The sequence below is a fragment of the Bos indicus genome, chromosome 5 (assembly GCF_029378745.1).
Source record: "Bos indicus isolate NIAB-ARS_2022 breed Sahiwal x Tharparkar chromosome 5, NIAB-ARS_B.indTharparkar_mat_pri_1.0, whole genome shotgun sequence".
NCBI lineage: Eukaryota > Metazoa > Chordata > Mammalia > Artiodactyla > Bovidae > Bos > Bos indicus.
In genome coordinates, this window is record NC_091764.1 from 109,943,500 (window position 1) to 109,961,600 (window position 18,101).

Below are 18,101 nucleotides of genomic sequence, written 5' to 3' on the forward strand. Positions count from 1 at the left end.
ACAAGTAGAGAAAAGCCTGTGCAGCAATGAAGACCCAGCACAACAGTTCCCCCCACCCCGCAAAAAAATTAATGAATGAATTAAAAAGTTATATTGCAAATATACCACCTAAAATGTCTGTTAAAAAAAAAAAGAAAAGAATCACCCATAATCCCAGCTCCAGGACAGAATCTGCTTACTTTATTGACACATTTCCTTCCATGTGGTTTTCAATGAATTTATATCACAGACGCCCCTCTGTCTTACTCAAGTGCTGATTCTGCTTCAGCCTGTAAACTCCAAAGCCCATGAATCTATATTTCAGAATGATACCTTCAGTTTAGTTCAGTTCAGTCGCTCAGTCGTGTCTGACTCTTTGCGACCCCATGAATCGCAGCACGCCAGGCCTCCCTGTCCATCACCAACGCCCAGAGTTCACCCAGACTCACATCCATCGAGTCAGTGATGCCATCCAGCCATCTCATCCTCTGTCATCCCCTTCTCCTCCTGCCTCCAATCCCTCCCAGCATCAGAGTCTTTTCCAATGAGTCAACTCTTCGCATGAGGTGGCCAAAGTACTGGAGTTTCAGCTTTAGCATCAGTCCTTCCAAAGAAATCCCAGGGCTGATCTCCTTCAGAATGGACTGGTTGGATCTCCTTGCAGTCCAAGGGACTCTCAAGAGTCTTCTCCAACACCACAGTTCAAAAGCATCAATTCTTCAGCGCTCAGCCTTCTTCACAGTCTGACTCTTGCATCCATACACGACCACAGGAAAAACCATAGCCTTGACTAGACGGACCTTTGTTGGCAAAGTAATGTCTCTGGTTTTGAATATGCTATCTAGGTTGGTCATAACTTTTCTTCCAAGGAGTAAGCGTCTTTTAATTTCATGGCTGCAGTCACCATCTGCAGTGATTTTGGAGCCCCAAAAAATAAAGTCTGACACTGTTTCCATTGTTTCCCCATCTATTTCCCATGAAGTGGTGGGACCAGATGCCATGATCTTCGTTTTCTGAATGTTGAGCTTTAAGCCAACTTTTTCACTCTCCTCTTTCACTTTCATCAAGAGGCTTTTTAGTTCCTCTTCACTTTCTGCCATAAGGGTGGTGTATGGCAGTGAAATAGTCTGCCTTTCAATGACTAAATTTATTCAACTAATTTCCTTCTGCTGAACACTTACATTAATTCTAAGTGTCTGTTATTAAAAATGCTGCTGCATTCAATTATTTGCACATAAAGTTTGGCAGCATCATGAGAACTTATTTAAGGCGGATTCCCAGAAGTAGAATTTTTCTAGAGCCTTGGTTTGGCTAGCTGAAGGGTTTTCCATTAGAGCTGACAGTGGCCACTCTGGGTGGGGTGCTGGGGGACCAGCCTCCTGAAGGCTTTTCCGTGCCAGGAGCAGACAGGTGGCTCACTGCCCAGCACTCACAGAAAACACTGCCTTCAGTTCCCTTCCCTCCCCCATCCCCACCCCGAGAGGAGAGTGATTTCCTCATTTTACCCACAAGGAAATTGATCCTTGATCCTTTCTTGATCTTTTTCCCGTGGCCATTATAAAACTCAAACAAGATAAGGATTTGGCAAGTGCTTTATACACGGAAACTCTCTAATCAACAGAAGCTACACCTTGCAGAGGTGACATTCTTATGACGATAGTAGTAATTCTAGCTCACTGTGGAAGGTTTTGGAAAGTGCACAAAGTAAAAAGAACTTAAAAGCTCACTTGGTTTAGAAGAACGCTTAAACACAGGTGATCATGACCACATTTATGAATTGTGCACTTTTCTGTGGGCTTCCCTGATAGCTCAGTTGGTAAAGAATCCTCCTGCAATACAGGAGACCCAGGTTCGATTTCTGGGTCAGGAAGATCCACTGGAGAAGGGATAATCAGCTACCCACTCCAATATTCTTGGGCTTCCCCTTGGTGCTCAGCTGGTAAAAAACCTGCCTGCAATGTGGGAGACCTGGGTTCAATCCCTGGGTTGGGAAGATCCCCTGGAGAAGGGAAAGGCTACCCACTCCAGTATTCTGGCCTGGAGAATTTTTTCTGTGGGTATGTTTTACATCAATGAAAGATTTTTAAAATACTAATAAGAAGGAGGGGAAACAGTGGAAACAGTGTCAGACTTTATTTTTGGGGGCTCCAAAATCACTGCAGATGATGACTGCAGCCATGAAATTAACAGATGCTTACTCCTTGGAAGAAAAGTTATGACCAACCTAGATAGCATATTCAAAACCAGAGACATTACTTTGCCAACAAAGGTCCGTCTAGTCAAGGCTATGGTTTTTCCTGTGGTCATGTATGGATGCGAGAGTCAGACTGTGAAGAAGGCTGAGCGCTGAAGAATTGATGCTTTTGAACTGTGGTGTTGGAGAAGACTCTTGAGAGTCCCTTGGACTGCAAGGAGATCCAACCAGTCCATTCTGAAGGAGATCAGCCCTGGGATTTCTTTGGAAGGACTGATGCTAAAGCTGAAACTCCAGTACTTTGGCCACCTCATGCGAAGAGTTGACTCATTGGAAAAGACTCTGATGCTGGGAGGGATTGGAGGCAGGAGGAGAAGGGGATGACAGAGGATGAGATGGCTGGATGGCATCACTGACTCAATGGACATGAGTCTGGGTGAACTCCGGGAGTTGGTGATGGACAGGGAGGCCTGGCGTCCTGCAATTCATGGGGTCGCAAAGAGTCGGACATGACTGAGTGACTGAACTGAACTGAATAAGAAGGAGAAAAAAAAATCACAGACACTTGAATCTTCAACACTGTTCTCTTAATAATGCCTAACTTCTGAAGGATATTTTATACCCACCCCTCATCACAATAAACTCAATAAATTCTGAAGGTGATCTTTATTATGACCCCATTTTTCAGATGAGAACAAAGGTTCCCAGGCCTCACACAACCAATATGTAGCCGAACTTGCCTTTTCTACTAACCCATTGCTCAGATGACTGCCAAGGCAGTCACTTAGCAAAAAGAATATTTGACTTCCAGGAGGCATATGATCTTAAAACCTTTGTGTGGTGGCAGCTTCTTTGATGGCCCCAGTGATCCCTACTCCTGGTATTCATACTCGTGTATAATTGGCTACCCTTGACTGTGGCTGGACCCAGTGACTCAATTCTAACTAATAGCATACAGAATTCTAGAAGAGAATACTAGTAGATTAGGTTACAAAAAGCCTACTTACAAAAAGAAAGGTTACAAAAAGATTGTGCTCTCTCACTCTCTCTCTCTTTCCCCGACAGCTCTGGGAGAAGTGAGCCATACAATCAGCAGCCCTCTGGAGAAGCCCATGTGCTAGGGAATTGATGTCTCCAGCCAACCAGCGATGAAGACCTGAGCCCCGCCAATACCCATGTGAGTGAACTTGGCAGTGGGTCTTCTCCCCTTTGCGCCTTGGGATGGCTCGTGTTGCCAATACCTTGACTGAAGCCTTGTAAGAGACCCTGAGCCAAAAGGCACCCAGCTATATCCTATCTGGTTTCCTGGCCCCATGAGCTGTAAGAAATGTGTTTCTTACTTTAGGTCCCTAGATTTTGGTAAATTTGTTATACCACAATAGATAGCTAATACACTTTGCCAAGCTACTGTTATCAGAAGTTTGGTGGGAGAAATAATATTCATGAAAGCCTCCTGACTAAAGAATCTGCAGTTTGCACATATGTCCCTAGACCTTCTACTACCTTGGTCTTTTCAAAGAATCAGCTCTCGTTTTGTTTGCTTTATTATTTTCTGCTTTTATGCTAATTAACATTTACTTTTTCTTTTATTGCTCTTTTTCTAACTTCCTGAGTTAAATGCTTAGCTCATTGACTTTTCGTCTTTTCTTCTTATTAACTGGGGCTTCTGAGGTGGCACAGTGATAAAGAAGCCACTTGCCAATGCAGATGACACAAGAGACATGGGCTCCACCCCTGTATCCGGAAGATCCCCTGGAGTAGGAAATGGCAACCCACTCCAGTGTCCTTGCCCGGAAAATTCAAAGGACAGAGGAGCTTGGTAGGCTACAGTCCATGGAGTTGCAAAGAATTTTACATGACTGAACATACATACTTCTCATTAATAAATATATTTAAGGCTATAAATTTTCCTCTGCCTACTACTTTGACCAATTCTCATAGGTTTTCAAAAATTCCGCTCAGTACTCCAAATGTTGCCCTTAAATCAAGCCAGATGATCAGAAAATTGTTCTCAGCGCTTAGTACATCCTTAACAACAAGTATTTATTGACTGACTGAATAGCAAAAGTCATCATCACCATTAGGGAAGAATTAGAAAGTGAAACATCAATACTATGGGATTGGCTAAGTTTATGGTGCTACAAAAATATAAATGAACTATTATGTAGTCATCAAAAATCACATTTTTTGAAAAAAAAATCACATTTTTGGGAGACCCTTAATGGCTGTGGTTCCCTGCTCGTGGTACAATGTGAAGTGAATAAAGCAGCTACAGAAGCGAGTTCCCAGGACTTTGTGATGGGCCCTCACTGACCTGCTTGCTCTGACTTGTACAGCAGCCGCCAGGCTGCACTGAGGGGCTGCAGTGAGGAGCAAGGCCCCCAGGAGGACAGGCTTGGCTGGCCACACAGGGTCTCCCCTAGGAACACAAGCACAGAGGACTTGATTCAAGTGCATAGGAGCGAGGGCCTCCGTAGGAAAAGGGACGAAATAAAGCCAGGCCTTAAATGAGGCCAAGTCTCGTAGAGAGACAAGCTAGGGCACAGGAAATGACTGCAAAGAATTAATGACACCCCAGTGGAAAGCTTCAGAAAGTCCCAGATTCCTGGGGCCAGGGAGGGTTCTCGAATGTCATTTTGAAGCCAGTACAGCACTAGAATCCGAGTTCTAACCTGAGTTCTGTCTCCTCCCCTGTAAAATGAGAGCAATAATGTGGTAAGAATTAGGGAGATAAAGCCTGGCACTTCGTTAATAGTTAACAGACAATATTTGTTATTTTTATCAGGAGCCCGGTGCCCCACCCGTGTCAGCTGGAAAAAGGCCACTCACCCCCATCTGGTGGCCGAGTCTGAGCCCCAGGCTTGTGAGAAAGTTCTCCTTGCAAATTCCCAGGGCCCCATCGTGACTTTTGTGAGCCTGAGGTACTGCTGCCCTCACGGGCCCCTTCCTCCATTAGAAAACATGGATGATGTAGGTGCTAGTTGCTCAGTAGCATCCAACTCTTTGCAGCCCTTTGGCTGTAGCCTGCCAGGTTTCCTTGTCTGTGGAATTTCCCAGGCAAGAATACTGAAGTGGGTCGCCATTCCCTTCTTCAGGGGATCTTCCCAACTCAGGGATCGAACCCAAGTCTCCTATGTCTGCCTGCGTACGCTGAGCCATCGGGGAAGCCCATGTATTTATATATGGTGGTGGTGTAGTTGCTAAGACACGTCCAACTCTTTGCAACCCCACAGACTGTAGCCTGACATACTCCTCTGTCCATAGGATTTCCCAGGCAAGAATACTGGAATGGTTGCCATTTCCCTCTTCAGGGAATCTTCCCAATTCAGGGATCAAACCCAAGCCTCCTATGTCTGCCAGACTCTTTACCTCCTGAGCCATCGGGGAAGTCCATATATTATATATGGTGGTGGTTTAGTCGCTAAGTCATGTCCAACTCTTTGTGACCCCACAGACTGTGGCCACCTGCCAGACTCCTCTGTCCCTGGGATTTTCCAGACAAGAATACTGGAGTGGGTTGCCATTTCCTTCTCCAGGGGATCTTCCCCACCCAGGGATTGAATCTGGGTCTCCTGCACTGCAGGCAGATTCTTTACCAACTGAGCTACCAAGGAAGCCCCATATTATATATACACAGACATAAATACTACACATAGATATAATTCTAATTCATGTTTTAACACATAACATTGACCCATTTATTCAATGCAGCTATGGAATAGAATTATATCTATCTGTAGTATTTGTATTATCTATGCACAGGCATAAATGCTACACATAGATATAATTTCATGGCTGCACTGAAGAAATGGATCAATGTTATATATTGAAATATTTTCATCTACCTAAAAATTCACTTTTTTCTTCTGATTTTACATGATAGTAAAACATTTTGGTGGGCCCCTAGAGTGTCTGGGCCTGAGCCTCTGTGTCTGCTGCGCCTAAGGGAGAGTTTGGCTGGTGGCTTCCAGTAAGTATCAGCCATCAGCCTCCTGCTGTTGGGGGACTTTGGTCCTGAGGTCTGTGGTATCTCTGCTCATCTCCTCTCCTGTCCTTCTCCTCCCAGAGAACAAACAAATCAACTCATCCCTGATATCTCTCTGCACCCCACTCCTTGCTCGTCTCCTCCCCAGCACACTCTTTCCCAGATAGGGAAAGGTGCACGAAGTGTGGACATATGGGAAGCACTGAGATTGGGGCATCAAATGGGACAATGATGCATCCTAGTTCTGTCGCCTACAAGCTGGGAGCCACGTCCAGCCACTTCAAGCCTCAATTTCTTCATCTGTGAAAGGGAGCTAATAATATCTTCTTCACAAGCTGATTATAAGTTGTTTTGCTTGTTTGTTTGTTTTGGCTGAACCACACAGCATGGGGGATCTTAGTTCCCTGAGTAGGGATCAAACCCATGCCTTCTGCAGTGGAAGCGTAGGGGAATTCCCAATTGTGAGAATTTTAAAAGATCTTTTTAAATTAAAGAAATGAACCGCTATAGCATGTGGCGTGCATATTAGATGCTAAAGAATTAAATAAATAAGCAAATGCCTTCCTTTCTTGCTTTGAGGGAGGATCCTAAATGGGCAGAGGTTTCACCTGAGACAATGAAGCCAAGTATCCAGAGCAGTGGAGACAGCAGAAGTGAAGTGAAGTTGCTCAGTTGTGTCTCAGGAGCAGCATCCAACAGCTTGGACCCGGGCTGGTGAGCACATCCTTCTGTGCCCTGGAGGACAGGGCTCCTTAGGAAGGCAGTGTCCATCTTCCCAGAGTCCAGGGAGCCTGAGACCAGAGCCCGGTGAGTGAGGAAGATGCTGAGACAGGCAGATGAACCATCTCAAGGAGCCAAATTATCACATCAGCAAGTTAGGGGCCCTATTGCTACTGAACATATCTGGAAACCCATGATTTGTGATTTCCAGTCTCTTCCCAGAGAAAAATCCCTCTTATTCCCACAGTTGTTTTTTTTTTTTTCCAGGTGGGTTAGTCTCAGGCACAGGGAGGTCTGTCTATAGCTGTGTGACACTGGGTGAGTCACGTAACCTCTCTGAGCTTCCGCTGGCCCATTGGCAAAATGGGAACTGTAACTGTCACAGCTTATAGGGTAGATGCGAACTTTAAGGGAGAATATGTGCAGTGTTAAGTACAGTGCTGACCTCTGTTCAGTGCTGAATAAATAAATGTTTGCTGTTATGAAATATTATCAGGCCTGCTTGGCTGTCCCACCATGCTTCTCCATCTCTGACCAGCTGACTACCTGTTCTTCGAGGGACATCCACAGAGCTCTTACCTTGTCTGGTCCAGGGATCTTCCTTGTCTAACCTGATTGCCAGGTTCTGTGGCCTCACCCTGAGCCCCAGCTGCCGGCTACACCGGGCAGCACTCTCAGTGGGCATCGTTCCAGGGCCGCCTAGATCCGCTGGAGCTCTTGGGTCATCCTCACCTCACCTGGAATTAGGGAGGGTCCTTGAGGGAGGACGGGATGGGTCGCTGTCTCTTAGCTACCCCCGTTGTCTGCTCCTGCCCCCACAATCCTTTCACCACTCACTGCAGTCTTGGTGAAATGGAAATAACAACACCCCACTGTCCTGCTCAAAACCCTCCAGTGACTTCTCACACTTGAAACAAATCCAAAATCCCCCGTTGGCTGACCAAGTCCACCTGATCTGGTCCCATCCACCTTGCAGCCTCATCTCATCCCAGCTGCTCCCTGGCCAGGCTGACCTGTAGATTCACCAAGCTCATTCCAGCCTCAACCCTATGTCCTTGCTCTTCCCTCCACCTAGAACTCCTCCTCAGCTCTTGGCTGGACCTTTTCAGGTTGGCCTTAATTCAAAAGGTGGAAAGAAAGATGGATGGATGGATGGCTCAGTGAACGGAAGGATGACAAGGTGAGTAGGTGGTTGGCCGGGTAGGGAAGGGATGTATGGATGGATGGGTGGTTGTATGATGGAGCAACAGCTGGAACCACTCATCACAGAGCTCAGAAGGGGATATTTTCAGGGGCTTCAATCCAGAGATGCATTGCCTCTTCACTTCCTCTTCCCTCTGCCCCTCCCAGGATGTTACCCCAGCCCTTTGGACTGGGGAGACTCAGGGGCACACCCACCTACGCACATGTTGGTACTGGGTGTATTTACCTAAGAGACCATGATGTCCTATAATGATGATATAAGAGACCATGATGACATAAGAGACCATGATGTCCTACCTCTTATAAGTGGCAAAAGGAACATTTTCCCATAGAGAACATCTCTCTAGAAATGAAACAATACAGTAAGCTGTTTCTGTTACTTGGATGGTCCTCAAGTACCCTTCTGGGGGAAAGGAGACCCCAGCCCTGAGCCTGGTTGGTCCTCTCGGGTCCAGGACACCCCAATCTTCCTGTGGACAGTGGGGTCTCAGATGCCTTAATGGCCTGGTCACAGCTGATAAGGGAGATGCATGGGGCACGGAATCAACACCTGTATTACAATCCCCAGCTGAGAATTCCCACCGGCTCCCAGCTCCTGATCAGCATGTTAATTCTGTCCCAGTAAAGCTATTTTAAAATCAAAGATTCCATAAGGTCTTAGAGTCCATAATGACAACTTATTTTCACTTATTTTCCTTTTAAGACTCCACTTGGAGTCTGGGTTCCAGCCACAGGGCACAGCCACAGTGTTTCCTTTTTTATTTTATTTTTTAATTTTAATTGGAGGATGATTAAATTTTGGAGGATAATTAAATTTTGGAGGATAATTAACTTTGCAATATTGTGATGGTTTTGGACACGGTATTTTCTGAAGATTGTAGAAGAGGAAAACTCTCCCCAAGAGAGAGAAAGCATTTGCCTCCTCCTGCTGGCCACGAGGAGAACAGTCTAAATTAGGAAGAAAAATAGCTTGTCAACTGCTATAAACATTTATCTCAGAAAAGAAAGAAAAGAAAAATTGACACGTATGTGATTTAAAAAACACTTCATAAAGCTCAAAAGGGTTTTACTTGGAAAAGCAAGCTCCTCATCCACTCCAGTCTCCACAGCAGCTCAGAGGCGAATAACCTTCTCCTGCTTCCTTCCAGAGATACCCTACGCATCGCACAGGTACAAGTGTGCTATGCTCACCGTCCTGTAGCTTGGTTTTATTCCCTTAATGTTTCTGGGAGATTGTTCACATCAGTAAGACATTTTTGTCTTTCCGAAGGCTGTGTCTGACTAGTATGAGATGCAACTAATGGGAAACTGAGCTGGGCATACATTTAGTTTGAGCTTACTGGGTTACGGTTCTAAGGTTCACAGTCAACTTCTAGAATATTTAGATGATTGCTAGTATCCTAGTGTAGGGAATGGTTCCCAGAAACACTCCAATTACCCACACTCACTCACCATGCCGATTTACTTGGTGCCCTGACCTAAAGGTGGAGGGACACAGGTCAATCACTATGTCACCATGACATAGGTCCTAGGCACCAGACATGGGAAGATGTGGGCAGTGGAGGAGAACCAAGATCTGCATTGTACAGAGCCAGCAGCTCGTCTATGGAAGATTCTCCCAATCCTCAGACGTGTAAAATTACACGTGGAAGATTTAATCCCCACTGATCTAGTTACAGCAGATGTCCATGCCATTGGGGATACAATTAATAACATAGCATACTTAACTATAAATACTCCATATGCTATTTTCTGTTTTTGGTGGATGTTGGGGATCACATGCAGTAGAACTGATCAGGACACCTCTGTTGCAGGACACCAACTCCTAACAGTACTGAAGTAGCAAGAACAGCTGTGTATGACTTTGAACGTTTCATATGTCATGACACATGGAGTTCTATCTCACGTGCAACATGCTTTTTTCTGACGAAATCTGCCATTCCTGGCGAAACAATATAGAAAATTTGTCTTTCTCAGATCTGACAAAATTAAACATTTCAAAAAAAAAAAATTAAACATTTCAGGTTTACATGACATCACCAATAACAGATTGTGAAGCTGAGAAAAATTTTTCTAAAATAACAAAATAAAAAAGACTTTTGATCAAACCTGCTAGAAGGCTGACTTTTCTTTCTCCTTATAGAAAAGAATAGAAGAAAGTCACTGCTGTATGAAAATCATGCAGCCTAAAATTACCTAAAAAATTACAAATAAAGGTATTAAAGTGACATGTCAGGTAGTTAAGTAAAAATTTCTTGTTGTCCTGACTTTATGATTATGGTATTTGTTGGATTTTGAAGTTTGTAATTTATAGGAATTCATTTTCTAACACTAAATAAATACCTGATTTTGCCTACAAAATTTTACACATATATTTTTAAGAAGTCCCCCAATTTTACAAACTGCAGCCTCCGCAAAACTTGAGTTCACCTGGTCCTGGTGTAAAGCACATTTCTCACATTGTATTTCTGTCCCCTCTCCCCAAATAAAAAAGGTTGAAAAGCTCTGGACTTGATGTTATCTCGAAGCTTTCTTCCAGCTCTGGAATTTTCTATATCAGTAGGAAGTGTATCCAGTTCCCTCCCCCCAGCAGCTGCAACTCTGACAGAAAGACAAGAAGTCCTTTCTTGGAGTTTATCCAAGTCTTTCCTGCTGTACTTGGAGTCCTTGTCCCCTGAGGCAGGGAGTCAAAATGCCAGTGGGCAAAGCTCCAAGGGAGAGAGAAGGGAAGACAGAAAGTCTGAAGCTATAAGCTTTGGGGAAAAGGGAAGAGAGAGGTGTAGGACCAAAATTCTAAATCTAGGGAACAGAATTGAGGGACTCTCCCAATATGACAATTATGGTCACCACTCGGAACTTTCTTCAACATTTACTGAGTGCACATACATACTATGTAGTCTTCCCAGGTGGCAATAGCTGTAAAGAACCCACCTGCCAATGCGGGTTCTCCTACATAAGAGACGCAGGTTCCATCCCGGGATCGGGAAGATCCTCTGGAGGAGGAAATGGCAACCCACTCCAGTATTCTTGCCTGGAGAATTCCATGGACAGAGGAGCCTGATGGGTTACCGTCCATGCGGTCAGAGTCAGACAGGACTGAGCGATTAACACACATCAGTTTACTAGAATGTAAGTGCCACAAGGGCGGTGCCTGCCCCTGTTATTCGCCTCGCTATTCCCTGACTCAGGACTTGGCACAACAAGGTGGGAGCTCAATAATTGCTTCCATGTGTAACCTCTACCTCAAAGCTGCGCTCCAAGCCGCACCTCAGAACTCAAGAATGAATGGTACGTATCTGTCCATCAACCAATTAACGTAGGGCAATATTTGCATATTGCCTCCCTATTGGTGAAATCCACGGTCCCTAGTTTCCTTCCAGCCAGTGGAGGGAGGGTCATAATATCGGCCTCTGTGGCCACAGTTCAGTTGCGACCCCATAGACTGCAGCACACCAGGCTTCCCTGTCCATCGCCAACTCCCGGAGTTTACTCAAATTCATGTCCATTGAGTCGGTGATGCCATCCAGCCATCTCATCCTCTGTTGTCCCCTTCTCCTCCCGCCTTCAATCTTTCCCAGCATCAGGGGCTTTTCAAATCAGTCAGTTCTTCCCATCAGGTGGCCAAAGTATTGGCGTTTCAGCTTCAGCATCAGTCCTTCCAATGAATATTCAGTACTGATTTCCTTTAGGATGGGCTGATTGGATCTCCTTGCAGTCCAAGGGACTCTCAAGAGTCTTCTCCAACACCACAGTTCAAAAGCATCAATTCTTCGGTCCTCAGCTTTCTTTATAAGTCCAACTCTCATCCATACATGACTACTGGAAAAACCATAGCTTTGACTAGACAGAACTTTGTTGGCAAAGTAATGTTTCTGCTTTTTAATATGCTGTCTAGGTTGGTCATAACTTTTCTTCCAAGGAGTAAGCCTCTTTTAATTTCATGGCTGCAATCAACATCTGCAGTGGTTTTGGAGCCCCCAAAAATAAAGTCTGCCACTGTTTCCATTGTTTCCCCATCTATTTGCCATGAAGTGATGGGACCAGATGATATGATCTTACTTTTCTGAATGTTGAGCTTTAAGCCAACTTTTTGCTCTGCTCTTTCACTTTCGTCAAGAGGCTCCTTAGTTCTTCTCTTTCTGCCATAAGGGTGGTGTCATCTGCATATCTGAGGTTATTGAGATTTCTCCCGGAAATCTTGATTTCAGTTTGTGCTTCATCCAGCCCAGCGTTTCTCATGATGTACTCTGCATATAAGTTAAATAAGCAGGGTGATAATATACATACAGCCTTGACGTACTCCTTTTCCTATTTGGAAACAGTCTTTTGTTCTATGTCCAGTTCTAACTGTTGCTTCCTGACCTGCATACAGATTTCTCAAGAAGCAGGTCAGGTAGTCTGGTATTCCCATCTCTTTCAAAATTTTCCACAGATTGTTGTGGTCCACACAGTCAAAGGCTTTGGCATAGTCAATAAAGCAGAAGTAGATGTTTTTCTGGAACTCTCTTGCTTTTTCCATGATCCAGCAGATGTTGGCAATTTGATCTCTGGTTCCTCTGCCTTTTCTAAATCCAGCTTGGACATCTGGAAGTTCATGGTTCACATACTGTTGAAGCCTGGCTTGGAGAATTTTGAGCATTACTTTACTAGCATGTGAGATGAGTGCAATTGTGCAGTAATTTGAACATTTTTTTGGCATTGCCTTTCTTTGGGATTGGAGTGAAAACTGACTTTTTTCCAGTCCTGTGGCCACTGTTGAGTTTTCCAAATTTTCTGGCATATTGAGTGCAGCACTTTCATAGCATCATCTTTTAGGATTTGAAATAGCTCAACTGGAATTCCATCACCTCCACTAGCTTTGTTTGTAGCGATGCTTCTTCAGGCCCACTTGACTTCATACTCCAGGATGTCTGGCTCTAGGCTGATGATCACACCATTGTGATTATCTGGGTTGTGAAGATCTTTTTTGTATAGTTCTTCTGTGTATCTTTGCCACTTGTTCTTAATATCTTCTGCTTCTGTTAGGTCTATATCATTTCTGTCCTTTATTGTGCCCATCTTTGCATGAAATTTTCCCAAGTTATCTCTAAGTTTCTTGAAGAGATCTCTAGACTTTCCCATTTTGAGATTGCATCCAACTACTGCATTTCAGACTCTTTTGTTGACTATGATGGCTACACCATTTCTTCTAAGGGATTCTTGCCCACAGTAGTAAATATAATGGTCATTTGAGTTAAATTCACCCATTCCACACCCTCCTTAAAAACCCATTCCACACCCTCCTGTAAAAACCAGTTCTTCCTACCCGCTAGTAAAGGGTATGGGTTTAGAGGGATGGGAGCGGGGATGGGGTTGCTCAGAACTTTCAGTCCCCAGTCCCTTATTCTCCAAACTTGTTGGCACACAACTCAGTCACACAGCAAGTGTGACCCTACCTGGTATATCTGAGCTCTGAGCTGGGAGAGGCTGATGTTACCAAGAACTGGGGCGGGGGGCTGTAGGGGACCAGAGTCTCACTAAGTTGCAGCTGATTGTCCACACTGCAAAGTCAGACCATCGGGATGGGTCTGTGTTACCCTAGACGGGCACATCTTAGATCTAAGGTCCTTGAGGAACCAGAGCAGGCAAAGGGGGTTCAGGGAACAGGGGGTGAACTGAGCATACGATAAGACTAACTTTGGAGTGCAGATTCCTGGGCCACACACCCAGAGTCCTACTTAAACTGCCCAGGAGCCTGAATGCTACATTAGCTCCTCGGGGGATTTTGACACAGGCAGTCACCTCAGGGAAAACCACAGTTGGGTTAGTTGGTTATAGCTGCTTCATGGACAACTCATGTCTACTTGCCCATCCACTCTTAGGGATTCCCCAAGTCACTTAGAGGAACACATTTGCAAACGGCGAAGATGAGAACAGCTGCCAAAGGCCCCATTGCTGCATTTCCTGTCTCCTGTGTTGGTCCTCCTTCCTTTCACCATCCTCAGATCCTTCCTTCCACACCTATCCTGATCCCCACCCCACCCCCGAGTCTGGGCCCAGGCTTTTCCTTCACAGTCACTTCCTGTCTCCCTCGCCAATTCTTGCTCTCCAGGACTTAGTGAGGCAAGCCTAGAGCCTTCATTAAAAGTAGGATCTGGCTCCCCTCACACACACACACACACACACATACACAACACAACACACCCTCCCTGGGCAATGTAGAGCACATTCCTGCACCCTTCCATCCATAAAGCTTATGAATAATAGTTTCAACTCATTCACTTATTCAATGGGTGTTGATTGAACACGTATGTGTCAGCTACTCTTTCAAGCCTTGAGGATACATGGGTGAACCACATAGCTGAGATTCCTCATCCTCACAGAGCTGACATTCCAGTGGGGAAGAAAGACAGAAAACACAACGAGAAAAAGGAGATAGACGGTGGAAATAAGTGCTAAGGAGAAAAGTTCAGCAGAGAAAGTGGATGGAGAGCATGTACTGGGGACTCACTTTGCAGACACCCATCCATTGAATTCTCACAACCAAGTTTCAGATGAGAAGCCTGAGATCTAGGGAGTCTATGTGACTTGTCCTAGGTTTAGAAAGCAATCAAGTCAGAATCTGAACCTTGGTCAGATCTATGCCATCTTTAAAAAGTGAGTCTTGACAGTGTGCTCAGTTCAGTTCAGTTGCTCAGTCATGTCCGACTCTTTGCGACCCCATGAATCGCAGCACACCAGGCCTTCCTGTCCATCACCAACTCCCAGAGTTCACTCAGACTCACGTCCATTGAGTCAGTGATGCCATTCAGCCATCTCATCCTCTGTTATCCCCTTCTCCTCCTGCCCCCAATCCCTCCCAGCATCAGGGTCTTTTCCAATGAGTCAACTCTTCGCATGAGGTGGCCAAAGTACTGGAGTTTCAGCTTCAGCATCATTCCCTCCAAAGAAATCCCAGGGCTGATCTCCTTCAGAATGGACTGGTTGAATCTCCTTGCAGTCCAAGGGACTCTCAAGAGTCTTCTCCAACACCACAGTTCAAAAGCATCAATTCTTCAGCGCTCAGCCCTCTTCACAGTCCAACTCTCACATCCCTACATGACAACAGGAAAAACCATAGCCTTGACTAGATGAACTTTTGTTGGCAAAGTAATGTCTCTGCTTTTCAATATGCTATCTAGGTTGGTTATAACTTTCCTTCCAAGGAGTAAGTGTCTTTTAATTTCATGGCTGCAGTCACCATCTGCAGTGATTTTGGAGCCCCCAAAAATAAAGTCTTCCACTGTTTCCCCATCTATTTCCCATGAACTGATGGGACCAGATGCCATGATCTTAGTTTTCTGAATGTTGAGCTTTAAGCCAACTTTTTCACTCTCCACTTTCACTTTCATCAAGAGGCTTTTGAGTTCCTCTTCACTTTCTGCCATAAGGGTGGTGTCATCTGCATATCTGAGGTTATTGAGATTTCTCCCAGCAATCTTGATTCCAGCTGTGCTTCTTCCAGTCCAGCATTTCTCATAATGTACTCTGCATATAAGTTAAATAAGCAGGGTGACAATAGACAGCCTTGACGTACTCCTTTTCCTATTTGGAACCAGTCTGTTGTTCCATGTCCAGTTCTAACTGTTGCTTCCTGACCTGCATACAGATTTCTCAAGAGGCAGGTCAGGTGATCTGGTATTCCTATCTCTTTCAGAATTTTCCACAGTTTGTTGTGATCCACACAGTCAACGGCTTTGGCATAGTCAATAAAGCAGAAATAGATGTTTTTCTGGAACTCTCTTGCTTTTTCCATGATCCAGCAGATGTTGGCAATTTGATCTCTGGTTCCTCTGCCTTTTCTAAAACCAGCTTGATCATCAGGAAGTTCACGGTTCACATATTGCTGAAACCTGGCTTGGAGAATTTTGAGCATTACTTTACTAGCGTGTGAGATGAGTGCAATTGTGTGGTAGTTTGAGCATTCTTTGGCATTGCCTTTCTTTGGGATTGGAATGAAAACTGACCTTTTCCAGTCCTGTGGCCACTGCTGAGTTTTCCAAATTTGCTGGCATATTGAGTGCAGCACTTTCACAGCATCATCTTTCAGGATTTGGAATAGCTCAACTGGAATTCCATCACCTCCACTAGCTTTGTTCATAGTGATGCTTTCTAAGGCCCACTTGACTTCACATTCCAGGATGTCTGGCTCTAGATAAGTAATCACACCATCGTGATTATCTGGGTCATGAAGATCTTTTTTGTACAGTTCTTCTGTGTATTCTTGCCACCTCTTCTTAATATCTTCTGCTTCTGTTAGGTCCATACCATTTCTGTCTTTTATCGAGCCCATCTTTGCATGAAATGTTCCCTTGGTATCTCTAATTTTCTTGAAGAGATCTGTGGTCTTTCCCATTCTGTTGTTTTCCTCTATTTCTTTGCATTGATCGCTGAGGAAGGCTTTATCTCTTCTTGCTATTCTTTGGAACTCTGCATTCAGATGCTTATATCTTTCCTTTTCTCCTTTGCTTTTCGCCTCTCTTCTTTTCATAGCGATTTGTAAGGCCTCCCCAGACAGCCATTTTGCTTTTTTGCATTTCTTGTCCATGGGGATGGTCTTGATCCCTGTCTCCTGTACAATGTCACAAACCTCATTCAATAGTTCATCAGGCACTCTATCTATCAGATCTAGGCCCTTAAATCTATTTCTCACTTCCACTGTATAATCATAAGGGATTTGATTAAGATCATACCTGAATGGTCTAGTGGTTTTCCCTACTTTCTTTAAGTCTGAATTTGGCAATAAGGAGTTCATGATCTGAGCCACAGTCAGCTCCTGGTCTTGTTTTTGCTGACTGTATAGAGCTTCTCCATCTTTGGCTGCAAAGAATATAATCAATCTGATTTCGGTGTTGACCATCTGGTGATGTCCATGTGTAGAGTCTTCTCTTGTGTTGTTGGAAGAGGGTGTTTGTTATGACCAATGCATTTTCTTGGCAAAACTCTATTAGTCTTTGCCCTGCTTCATTCCATATTCCAAGGCCAAATTTGCCTGTTACTCCAGGTGTTTCTTGACTTCCTACTTTTGCATTCTAGTCCCCTATAATGAAAAGGACATCTTTTTTGGGTGTTAGTTCTATTTTTTTTTAATTTTATTTTAAATTTTATTTTATTTTTAAACTTTACAATATTGTATTAGTTTTGCCAAATATCGAAATGAATCCGCCACAGGTATACCCGCGTTCCCCATCCTGAACCCTCCACCCTCCTCCCTCCCCTCCTCTCCCTCTGGGTCCTCCCAGTGCACCAGCCCCAAGCATCCAGTACCGTGCATCGAACCTGGACTGGCGACTCGTTTCATGGGTGTTAGTTCTAAAAGGTCTTGTAGGTCTTCATAGAACCGTTCAACTTCAGCTTCTTGAGTGTATATACCCTTAAATCAATGTGGTAAGTGCGGTTACATTTTATTTCTGTAATAATCCATTTCAGTAATAAAAGAAACAAAGGAAAAGAGCTCTAAGCACATTTTATGTTACAGCTTTTATTGAGGAATGCAATAAACATACGTATCATTTTCCTGTACAATTTTAATGGCCTGTGGGGGAGAATCTTAAAAAACATCCCAGTCTGCTGAATAGTTGAGTTTAGGGGAAAAACTGACCCAGCACATGCCTCGCAACTCCCTGATGAGGTCACCGTGGTTCTGCAAGGTGAATCGAGGTCGCTTGTCAGGGCGACGGCCAAGCAGAACCGGAATCGCTAGATCCCGTTTCGGTCTCCGCTTTAACCCTCCGGAAGACCGGAAGGCTTGAGTGGATACGATGGATCAGTTCCCCGACGGGCCGCCAGGGGGCGACGGACCCGGGTGACCCTGGAGACCCGGCTCCCTCCGGCCGCGGGTGGGAAAAAACAGATGAAGAGGGTCTGTGATGGAGAAACGGCAGAAAAGTCACCGAGCCTAGAAGTCTGTTCATTCCGCCCTCCTTGATTTCAGCCCAGCACCCGTCACTGTCTTTCGCTCACTGTTGCGCCTGGACCTTTCTAAAACAAAAGCCTGACTTT